Genomic DNA, 13,143 nt, shown 5'->3' on the forward strand with positions numbered 1-13,143 from the left:
AAACATGACTTTGCTTTGCAGAGACACGGCTACAGCTCGAAGAAGTTACCAAAACAATGAAGAATGAAAGGCAGAGGATATGACGCGCACTTACTTTAAGCTGATCCAATTTCCCCTCATTTTGAAGACGTTGCTTACGTAGGAATAACTTCTTCAAGAACGTGTTAGGCAGACTACTGTTATTTATTTGTTGACGTATTTTGCTGTTTACTTTTCATCAAACACGTATTACTAATGAAAAGTTTCATTTGATTACATAAACTTAGGCTACTTACGCCTATTGATGCTATACAAACCGTAGTTAGCAAACTATTCTGGCTCATTACGGTTAATTACATCAGAATGGCAAAATCGCCAAATTAAAATCCCTTCAAAACCTACCACATACGGCAAATTTTAACCGCGCGCTCTGACAATGCTTCGGCTAATTTCGGAACTGCTCGATGTAACTCGTGTCTATCGCTGGTCCAGTTGCCAGCGATTCCTGGGCTATGTTTTCCCTGCTCCTCACAGCCCCTCGCCATGCGCACCCACCTTACGTCTCACGGCCCCGCGCGTTCAGTCCTGAAATTGAACCTCTTCGCTGGTTCCGGAGAGCAACCGAGTGTTGATGTCAAAAATACCGCTACGCGCGCTGATATACAGGGCAAATTTAAGGAATAGGCTCTGATATATCATTTTACCTAGACTTATCTATTTCTAGGGGGTTCACTGAACCACTGAACACATAGAACGCGCCGCCACTGCTCCCGCATCATTTCGTATACCATCCGGGGTGCTAGTTGCTTTACGTCGCACCGACACAAATAGGTCTTTTGGCGACGATGGGATAGGAAAGGCCTAGGAGTTGGAGGGAAGCGGCCGTGGCCTTAATTAAGGTACAGCCCCAGCATTTGCCTGGCGTGAAAATGGGAAACCACGGAAAACCATCTTCATGGCTGCCGACAGTGGGGCTTGAACCCACGATCTCCCGGTGTGCAAGCTCACAGCCGCTCGCCTCTACGCGCACGGCCAACTCGCCTGGTGCCATCCGGGATGGCGCTGTCTTTCCAACTCGGGTAATCCTCTTCATGAACATTGCTTTTATTCTTTCTATTCTCATCAGGTCTTCGATCTTCAGCTTTTCCCACACGATCTCAATTCCATATGTTATCAATGGCGCTACTGTCGTCTTGAAAAGTCTCATCGCCGTGCTGATTGATAGGTTTGAAATGTTTTGGATGCTGTATGAGGCTCTGATTGCTGCTGCCGTTCTTTCTTGAATATGTATACCAAAGGACGCCGCCGTTGTCTGTAGTGTTATTCCCAAATATTTGTAATTTCGTACCTTTTGTAGTGGCTTTTGGTGTAATGTTATGTTGTCTTTGGGCGTTGATTTCCCACCTTTTCTGAAGGTCATTTGTACTGTCTTTTCTTCATTTATCTGCAGGCTGTTTTCCTCCGCCCAGGTCTCAAGTGTGTGGACTACCCTTTGCACCTCCTCCTTTTCTTTCGCTCCGATCAGCATGTCATCTGCGTATAGGATCAGCTCTGCTTTTGATCCTTCCTCTACTATGAGGTTCACATCTGCTGTATAAATGTTGAAAAGTGTGGGACTCATAGGATCCCCTTGCATAACTCCGTTCGTCTGTATTATGTCTTCAGAAATTTCTACGTTGTTGTTTATTCGGATTATGTTCCTCTGTAGACATGCTTCAACTATTCTCACTAGCGGGTCTCTTTCGCCGATTATCAATTTTATTTTCTCGATTAGCTTTCGCCTGTCGATTGAGTCGAATGCCTTCTTGAAATCAACAAATACCGCGTGATATTTCTCTCCTTTGTGTCTTAAGGCTTCCTCTACCTGATTTATTAGATATCTCACTGCCTGGACCGTGCTCCTGCCTTTCATAAAACCGAACTGATTTTCTGGAATGTACTCACTCCTACAGTATACCTACTGTACTTAAGATTCATTTTCCTTTACACACTTAGGAAAATGAACACAACTAAGATTGCCCTGATGGACTGCATATCCATACGTGGCTGGGAGGCGCGACCAGTCTTAACGAGAATAATGAATAGGAAGGGCATTGTGACATACAGTATTTGGTAATTTAGTATTTTAATTGCATTAGAAAATCCCCATATCCCCATAACCCCATTACAAACATGATTTAATAGCAGCAGTATACCGTAAACTTTCACAACTGATCTATTATAAATGAGGTTAACCCGTTACTTGTTTCATATATTATCCATCCTCCCCGTCAAATTATAATCCCTGACCGTAAATAAACTAGAAGGCATGGTTAGACTACCTATATTAATACGATCGGCCACATAAAGGATACTCTTGCACTATACTGCAGCACTCCAATACACCTGAGACCAAGTATGGATAAAACAATGCTAAAATCTATTGATTGTAGAAATAATAGATTATGTACATTGACAATAACTAAATAATTAATTAAATAACTAAATAAATTATATGTATGTAAATAAATAAGGAAATAGATAAATACACAAGTAAATATCTAAGACATTCACTTATGAATGTAAATTTCCACAACGCCCTCTCCCTTTTATGGTTCTTTGTAGATACAGAATCGGGTATAGAAATTCGGTGCTACATTATTCGTTGCTAGATAATCCTCAAATAGAAAATTATGATTCTATTTCAATGTGTATTTATTTAGCGGTTGTTTATATATGACGGTAGTTGCAGGTTTTTGAATTAAATCCCGTACGCTACCAGCATAGGATGCTCAGATTTTCACAATAAAGGAATAACGAGGCACTTAATCGACATGTACAGTATGGGTTTATAAAATATGATTTAGCAAGAAGTGTTCAGATTTATTTAAAATAATGAATACTTTCTACAATAACTAGCATGTTAAGAACAACTCGTGATCTTAATTAACACACTGCACTCGTATCATACAAAGGTTTATGCAAATTGTAAATTATAAATGAATTGTAGTACTTGAGGTGTTCTATTTCTGATTTTAGCGAATTGCAATGCATGGAAATAAAATGAAAAATATCTCATACCTACTGTTCTTCACGAACACAGAGCTTTCACTTGTAGAAAAATCAAACCATCTCATACAGTCGACAACTTAAAAATGAGAATAAGCCAGCATCTCTACAACTGAAAACTCTCTCGTTTCAGCCTGGTGTTAGATTCATGGAAACCTTTCATAAACGTATCGATTATCGAATCGTGGAATTAAATATGGTGCTATCTGTTGTAATTAGAACAGAATCCTTCAATGTTTTATGATGTGATTATGAAAACTTCTCCAAAAGTATATAATCTGGGGTGAATTAGAAAAAGAAATATTTCAAAAATACAAGGAAATACGGCGTTATTTTCACATAGTGGAACGTTTGGCATTGGGGGAAGAGATGCTGAAAGAACGGATAAGCCCGGTAAAGGCGCGATTTCAGGACACCGTGCACTATGATGTCTAGTTCATATAGCAGTTTATAAGATAAAGAAGTTAAGTATGTTATATTACTGCGGATCACCTCCTCCTCATTCTGTAGTCTTTGTCTGAGGTGTGGTGACTGCCTGTGACACAGTCCTTCTCCAACTCATGTGATGGACTGCAGTTTGAAAGCTGTTGCTGGTTGTTCGGCAAATCTATTTTGACCTGCGTCTAGGAGTTTGGTCACTGCGTCTCTTACCATTTAAGTTCCTCCTATCATCAGTAGTTCGTAGTTGTATCTTCTTAACACGTGAATATGAGTTTTTCAGTTCAGTCCTTGATAGCACCACATTTCAAGGAAATCAAGTCTGAATTTCTTTACTCTCCACATTTATAATTCTTACAGTATTAATGAAAGGACGAGAACATTGATCAGTCGGAATTTCGTTCGTGTTTGTATGTGAACTCGCGTCCTCGTCCCGAAGTGGTGCGAATCTTTTCAGACACATCCCCAGTGGAGGTGAGCTATGTGCACCATTTTAGCGACATACCAGCCCTCCTGCTGCTCTTAAATCTCTAGCAGTATGTAGAATCGAACCAGGGCCCTCTTGAACGGCAGTTAATAGTGCTAGCCATTACGCTATGGAGGCTCACGATCGTGAGGTGATGAGCTGATCTATCCAGTCACTTGTTAACCGTACAACAGATGCCCTTACCATATAAGTTCTTCGGTGTATCCCAGCTTCAAAATAACCCATTCTCCGTATTGTTGGGCGGCTGTCATTAGCTTAGTCTACGATAAACATTTTGGCCTTGATTTTATACTGTATGTAGGATCAAACTTCACTCCCTTCCTTCAGGAGTTTGACTACAAGCTCGAGTTCCTCTATCCTTGCCACAATCAAGACCGTGTCTTCAGCATACATAAGACTGGCTATTTTGCAATTAATTACAATTCCACTTTCTTACTTTTCAAGAACCCATCTCATGAGGAATCCTACAGACATATTAGGTAATATCACAGGTAGTCGTATTATTAAAGCTCCTTCCGTGTAAAAAAGTCATTTTTCATGAAGGTATCTTAAGTGCAATCAAATAAACATGGTTTGTGTTGTCCAAAATACTCCGGAATGGTGATCTTTAGTTTAGTTCACGGCTATGGGAAAGGAGGGATTTAATATTTCGTGCTCGTTGGTATTGTCGTGTGTTCTATGAAGATATATGTGTGTTAGCATTAATACAAACAACCAGTTCCTCCACATAGAGGAGTTAAAAATTCCTGGAATAATCGGGAATAGAAACCGTGGCCCTCCGAATCGAAAGTCAGTTCACTGACTCTTCAGCTAAGACAGAGAAGACAGACGCTAGGATTAAGAATATTATTTAAAATGTTCTCTATTCTCCATCCACTATGTTCTGAGCTGCATAGGTACAAGTCTGTTGATGATCTTCGGAGAGTTCAGACGCTTGAGAATGCCGACGGCAGTCTTTGGTGAAAGCCGGACTGAGTGGCTAAGACGGTTGAGGCGCTGGCCTTTTGACCCCAACTTAACAGATTCGATCCTGACCCAGTCCGGTAGATTTACTGATACGTAAAAGTAATCCTGCGGGACGAAGTTCCGGCAAATCGGCGTCTTCGAAAACCGTAGAGGTAGTTAGTGGCACGTGAATCAAATAGCATTAATATTATTGTAATGGTTACCGTATCCGCCATGTTGGAATTTGAGAGAGTCTGGCGACGTCACCATCTGGTCCGCCCGTTTACTCTTAGACTCTGTGATCGGAAAAACAGAGAGAAGAAAAAGAAGAACAGCAGAAAGTGTCGGTAGCGTCCAGAGTAAACAAATAAAGCATGAAGAAAGACATTAAAAGAAGCGTGTAGTCGGGAATCCTGACTGTGTACCGAGGTGTAAGTGATTTACTAGCATTAATTCATAAATTTTAGTATAGAAGCTACCAGTCTGGTGTTAATTATTCTTACTACTCCGCCAACTCGTCACATTATTATTTTATTATTATGAATATGCTTATGATCAGGATTATTATTATTATTATTATTATTATTATTATTATTATTATTATTATTATTATTATTATTATTATTATTATTATTATTAATTGGTTAAATGTAGGGTGACCATATCCCATTTTGACTACAGCCCACAAGTCTGGAAAACTTGTATAGAAAAGGGTCTAGTTTCAGGATGTGGTCCTCAAATGAGTAAGAGTTTGTGCAAAGTTTATCTCTGTGAAATTGTTCCTTGAAAGGAGTTACTCCTATTTAATATGAACATTACTTCTTGCTACGGCGTATGATAGTGTTATTGACTTTTTAGTGTTTGTTGATGTTTAAGATGTTACGAACTTCTCTCTCAAATAGCCCGAGGTACTCTTGACAAAGTGCTCCAGCTAGATGGACGATAGAGCAGGCAGCAGCTCTTAAGAGAACCTTCAAATCAGTATTGTAGCAGCAGTATCTCCACGTTCTCAGATACCCGTACAGTTAAAAGCATGCCGTAGTAATACCAGTACACATGCAGCCAATACGATAGACAGCCAAATTTTACACACTAGTACTACTGAGAAATTGTCGCTGCGTAAATATTTCTGAGGACACAACGAATTTGGACTGGATGTCTTGAGTTACTTTATTTCAAAATGTGTATAATACCCCTTACAGTGGTGATGGTGATTATTATTTGAGAGTAAGTACAAGAGCAACCAGCCACTAACTCTTCTTGGAGATAGATTTTAACTACATCAATAATGTATATCTAAATGGACCGATATTCTCTGTAGTATCCTTCAGGTATCTGTAATGCTACCCCATTTGTTTTCTGCTCATATACATGATGCACCTAGAAATTTATTTCACGCGAGACTTCATGAGTATACCGATGATTTTCAGACATATTTACTGTTCTGCGAGATGTTAACAAACGTATCGGTATAATTTCATTTGTAGTAAGACCGCTTGAATTATTTAATTATTTCTGAGATATGTTATTTAATTCAGTGGAAATAAATCGTAGGTTCCTTACGATACCAAAAACGTTCATTAAACGTATTCAAACATGATGTACTAAATGGATCTGTCGTCAAGTAACAGAAAATTACAATAATTATGGAACTATATGAACAAAACACTATGTTGGTCCTACAGTAATCAATGTGGTCAAAAACGTTTGTAGGCTCATTATTTCCAACAAAAATTTCAACACTTTCCCTTACATGTTACAAAGATGCTGATTCAAGTCTTCTCTTCAATACACGATAAAATATTTACTGCAATATCACACTACATAACCACAGCGTGGTTTAAGATTCGAGCTGGTCGATTTTTCTCACTATCTTATTTAATGCTTATAATGAGTTAAGTGATTGATCGAGAGAGTTGGTTTAGAGCTTACCGTATACACAGTTCTCCTCATAAAACAGTTAAGTGCACTTAAGCCTCTTGATGACTGTACGTTATTCAATGATCTTAAAATAAATAAAATTCAGTTAAGAAGTATCAAGCCCCAGAGGAGAAGAACCAAATTATTTCACCTTACTGTACATTAAGTCAGTTTAGCCAAAGTAATGTATATCTCTGAAATAATCAATAATACTAACTCTTAGCCAACAACGTTAGTTGATTTCATTTTATTGCATTGAGGAATTGATCTTTATGTCCACTTCTTCTACTCTATGATATTATTTAGAGTACTGGACGAAATTTGATCTGATAGTGACAATAGATGCAGCTCAGGAGACTACTAATCCTACTTGCATTACACTTCAAACGAATGTTTTTTAATTTCATTCCTAAATCAAGGACAGAATAATTACGATTTCACTTACTACGAAAGGTATAATATTAGCAGAAGTTCCAAAAGTTTCACTATAACTAGAAGCAATGCTCAGCTATAAGCCCCGTGATCACCATTTTTCGCTCCAGAATAGAATGCTCCTGAGGCTTTAACTTTCAGTCGCCCTTAACGACACACAGTGGATACTGTGGATGTGGTCTCCTGCCCTCATACACAGGCGGAAATAGGCCGTGAGACAACGTTTAGCATTCTTCCATGTAACCCATACTTTTGCAGAACAGCTACGGTATGTAATTTGTAAACACATAATTATAGTAATTGCACATGCGTATTTCGAAGATCCTTTTCTTATTTGATTTGATTAGGAAAAAATAAAGATGCCTACATTATTGGGCGAAACGTGTGATTCTTCGTTTAATAAGATTTTTATTCCATCTCTAATTCCTAACCTTTCATTTATATTATAAACAGTGTTTGACTGCCTGATTCATTTTTAATATTCTGAGTAACCAAACAAGGGAAAGCTACATGGTTGACGGATTATTTCCACTTCCTTCAAATAGAGCTCAAATTACGGGATACGAAGTTTGTTAAGTGAAGCCTCAGCCTACTATAGTAAATCTCTATGTGTACTCTTTTACTAATAAAATCTCAGCATAATTAAGAACAGAACATTTTTCATGTATTAATTTATTTTATTTACTTATTGCTAGAAGTTTAACGTCACATAGAAGCTTTTTCAGTGACGAAATGAGGGGAAAGTGCTAGGACTGGGAAAGTAGCGGCCATGGCTTTAAATAAGGTGCATAATTTGTCGGTCGTAAACATGGGAAACCACGGACAGCCATCTTCAGAGCTGCCGATTGTGGGATGCGGACTCATCAGTTCTCGTATGCATGCTCACAGTACACTGCTTTATAATATGAATATAATGTTTATGTGTTTCAAAATAACTTACGTCGACTCTAGCTGGCTAAAGCAAGCATTTGCCATTAGAGCTTCTCCGGGCTATGGCTGCAGGTCATAAGCTCACCACCACTCCATAAATTAGACCCACGACAAGGACTTTAAAAGCATGCATTGTCCTTACCCCGAGATAAAGAGCTGGGGAGTTTTCGTTTGACTTATCGGCCTGTCCAGGCGTTTCCTGCCGTTAAACTTCACGCTTCTCTGACTGGCTTTTGTGTATATAGCTTAGAAGATGACGGACATTAGTCTCCTGAACTAAGGTAAATCCGACAATTTATTCTAATGAAATAGAAAAGTCCAAGGTCTTCAACCATTACTCTTTATGAATAACATTTAAACTCGTGTAAGAGAAAACGGTTAAGCTGTTTTCTAAATATTCCGACAATTCGAATAGATATTGTTTTGATATTTAGCCCGCATGATGGACTTGATCGTTAAGGCGACAAGTCTATAATTATGATCTGCCACCGTGGTTAGCCGGTACGAATCCCCTTGGTCGAAAAAGTAATTGCCATAAGAATGTTGCCCGACAGAGTAAGAGAGGTGCAAAAAGCCTAGATTCAATTCCAAACCTCTCCACAGTGTTCACATGGTGTGGGGGCATATGATGCTGGTGATGTTGATTCGTCCGTCGGATGGAGATGTTATGGGCCGAGCACACCCCTTGCTGCTATTCTACAAGCGTAGGCTATGTACCGGCACGGGATTTCATCCTCTCCCTGCTATCATACGTAACAGTCATTAAGTTCTGAGATTGACCGCATGATGGCGCTGTGGTGCACCATAGCGCATAGGTGGCGCCGTGGTATGGTACCATGTCAGTTAGTCTCTCGTCTCTGCAAGAAACAGTTGAGTCCATGCACTAGAAGCAGACGTACGGTCGATGTTGTGACGGTGATTTGAATGCGCCCGACGGACCTTAACATGTCACAGTTTGAGCAACGGGCAAACATAAAGTTCTGCCAGGAATTAGGCAAAACCGCTGCCGAAACGTTTGAAATGATGCAGCAAGTTTACGGTGAGGTCGCATTGAGTTGCAGTATTGTGTTTAGGTGGCACCGACGTTTTGTGCAAGAACGGAACAGTTTGGAAGATGATGTGCGTACTGGTCGGTCATAAGCAGTTCGAACGGAACGCAAGAATCCAAGAATTTGCAACGTTGGTGCGTGATGACCGCTCCCAATCGGTAGACGATCTCGCAGCAGCAATAGGGATCAGCCTTGGTACTTGCCACAAAATTCCGACGGATGACCTCAACATGTCTCGTGCTGCCCAGAACAGTGTGCCACGAATCCTGTTGCAAGACCAACGTGATGATCGCATGACGATTTGTGTTGACCTCATCAATAGTGCTGACGATGATCCGACGTTTCTCAACCGGATAATAACTGGAGACGAAACACGGTGTTTCCTTTCAGCGGTGCTTCCAGGAGCTACACCAACGTTCGCAAACGTGTATAACGGCCAACGGCGACTATTTTGAGGGTGGATGTTGTTATGTTTAAGTGGTTAACGGCCAATGGCGACTATTTTGAGAGTGGATGTGGTTCTGTGTAGGAGTACGCCGTGTAATACGGCATCATGTGCAACATACAGAGTCGTGTGGGAGCCTATCCTCCAGACGTCAAGTCTCAGAACTTAATGACTGTACTACGTATATCTCATCATTCATTTCCTCTCATTAACTCCTCTGTTAAGGTTGACGTCAGAAAGGTCAACTGTCCGTAAAATCTCGCTACGATGCTTTATCTCATTTCAAATCCTAACCCATACAGAAACGGGATAAGGGCTGGACATACTTTGATTTTATATTTTACTGTGAATTTTGCGTATTCCTTTTAACCACTTCAAGTTATATTTCTCGCAATTTCCTCTATAACGACCAGTGGCTCAAACGTTAAGCAGGACTACACGCCGGCTCGACTGTCGGCCAATAGCAGATGGCTCATATAAAGCTGTTCGTGGTCGGCTCACCGATCAGCAAATAGTAAAAGGCTCTCAACCATTGGCATGCTTGTTTTGTAAATGACGGACTTGAAAAGCGTGCCAGTCGTTAACAAAGAAATTGGGCGATCTTACAAGGAAACATCGGCAATGGTTAAATCGCCGATCGCGATGAAACTTGGAAAACACATTGAGGTACACGTAAAAACGATGTCGTCATCAATTTTGGGTGCCAACATTCATTAGGGCGTTAACTACGGGGCCTAAAAGTTGCGACATTTCAAATTCCGCGCGATGAATACCTGCTGGCCAATGCTAAGCCTGCACACTGCGTGCTTGGAGACACGCCTCTGCACCTCCTCCCCTCCACGTTCCAATTGGTTCGCCATCGCACGTTTCCCTTCCCCCTCGCCAGCCCGTTTTCTTAGCTGTCGAAGAGAACCGGTGCTACACTTAGGGTAATCTATCAGCCTTCCTCATATCTCTCCTTTGTAATTTCCACATTGTATTAGTCAGTTTACGTTTTCTGAAATGTTTATGAAAACGTTTGCACCTGGCGAGTTGGCTAAGCGGCCGGCAAGCGCGGTTTTCGGAGAAGCCGAGATGCACGAATTTAGTCCAGCAGATGTTCCTTTACGTGCCAGTAAGTCTATCGATACGAGGCTGATGTATTTGAGAACCTTCAAATGCCATCAGACTGAGCCAGGATCGAACTTGTCAAGTTAGGGTCGGAAGGCCAGCGCCTCAGCCGTCTGAGCCACTCAGCCCGGCAACACCAAAAGCGAACACAACAAAAATTAACTCAAAAGCAAAGGGACCAAGAAATGCTCACTTCACTCATGGGCTGCAACAGTGGCACAACTCAAAAAATGAAGTTCTGAAATAAATGAGTGCAAAGTGCCCGTTAGTAGTGAAACGAAGAAACTTACGATTAATTTATGGAATAAAGAGTAAGCGGTACTAAATCCCTTTGGCCTAGGCGTTTTGAGATGTGTCACTATTGCTGCATTTTATTTTATTACTAGCAAATGTACCCGTGCTTCGCTACGGTATTCTACAATGTATACGGATCGAAGTAAATTGCTGTACATGAAGTGAATAAAAAATTTAATTGCATGTCTCTTGGCGTTATCCGAGAAAAAGCATAGGGAGGTCCGCAGACGTTGTTTCCAATGTAAAGTGCGAGTTGCAGAGTTGTGATGATAACGACAGGTCCACTTGTCTGCCGCAATTCACTATGCGTAACGTCAGTCACATTTTGATGGGTAAATTTGTTTATAATCAGGTGCACCTACACCTAACGATAAAGAGAACCAGGTAAAAGAGTTTAAAAAATGCACGCTCCCTTGCCTTCTGCTAGTGAAATCAAGAAGGGAATTATGCATTACAACGGTACACAGGGGTTGGAGAACTACCCCATTCCTATTACTAGTTACTTTTCAAATACTTATGCGACAGCTTTAAACATAGAATTTGGCTGGGTGGGCCAATATTCGTGTAGAATTTGATGATCCCATCTTTCCTATAAGTGAATCAAACCATCAATTTACGTGTACAAAGTGCAAAATTTAGGTAATTCCAGAAATAGAGCCAAATTTAACATAAGGGATAGAGATACAACAAAAAGTTATAGGATCAAAGTTGTAGATCACTCTAAATTGAACGGAGATTGTGCCATCCGTTTTGTGATACGACTTACCGTCTAGTCACCAAACACCTCGAAAGGAAAGTCTGCACCGTCATTAAAATTGCCTCCATGTTTCGAAATTTTTGGGGGGAAAAAATTATTTTTTAAACATCTTGTAAATCTTCCATCGATTACAGGCAAAAGGCTTTAATTTTGCCAAATTTCTATTTTCTAACTTGTCTGGGAGATTTTGCTGCCATCTTGATTTGGGGGAGGGGGTTAAAATTAGGACTTTCAGGAAACTCTTAAGCCCATGAAACGTATAGGTCATCCTTCAGGATAAATATCACCGACTGTGTTCTTATGCAGATTTGAAAACTCCCAACGTGTCCCTCTTAGAGAATTTTGAGAATTTTAGATTTTTCTAGGTTGTCTGGTACCAAGTTTTATGTTTCTAGGATGCCTAGAATGGTCTCATCAATTCACGTCTGTTTTCATTTTTATGCCTTAATTTATATATGTATAGTACAGTATATATAGATCGCGCCAAACTGTCTTCTATTTATTAATATGGATTTTATATTTCACCCGCTTCCGAAGTGGTACTAGAGGCGTCTTACTCCCACAGTGTGTTTTCCAGGTAGTAAGTCATACTTGAAAGTCATACTGAAACATACACACGTCTATTACCTTGGGCATATTTGACACTTTATTTTTTCACCCTTTCTCACCCTCTATGCAAAAGGGGGGCATTTTTGACAATTTATTATTTCACCCTTTCTCACCCTCTATACAAAAGGGGGGTGAGGCTGGACTCAAAAAAATCCGGAATGTTACTATTCACCTCAGCGACCCGGAAAACTATGGATTAGGCAGTATATTCGATTATTATTATATCTCATTACCCTCCCCCCTAAAGGGGGTCAAACTTTGAGTTTAAAAAAACCGGGAGTGTTACTATTCATCTCAGCGACCACGAAAACTATGGCTTCGACACTATTTTCGATTATTTTTAAATCTGAATCCCCCTCAACCCCACCAGAAATGGGGATGAACTTGGACTTGTAAAATATCCGGGGTCTCACCATTCATCTCAGCGACCCCGACAACTATGGATTCAACATTATTTTCATTTATTTTTATATATCACTCTCCAATTGCCACCCATCACGAAGGAGGCTGAACTTTAATAAATTCCGGAGTGCCATTATTCATCTCAGCGACCCCGAAAAGTATGGATTCTACACTACTTTCGATGATTTTTATATCTCAGCCCCCTCGCTCATCGGTGCCTAAGGGTTCCTGGGGTGTCCTACCCCCACGTATTTTTGTCTCCTGATACTAAAAATGCGAAGCGTACCATTCACCTCGG

Source organism: Anabrus simplex, chromosome 1 (assembly GCF_040414725.1).
Source record: "Anabrus simplex isolate iqAnaSimp1 chromosome 1, ASM4041472v1, whole genome shotgun sequence".
Lineage (NCBI taxonomy): Eukaryota > Metazoa > Arthropoda > Insecta > Orthoptera > Tettigoniidae > Anabrus > Anabrus simplex.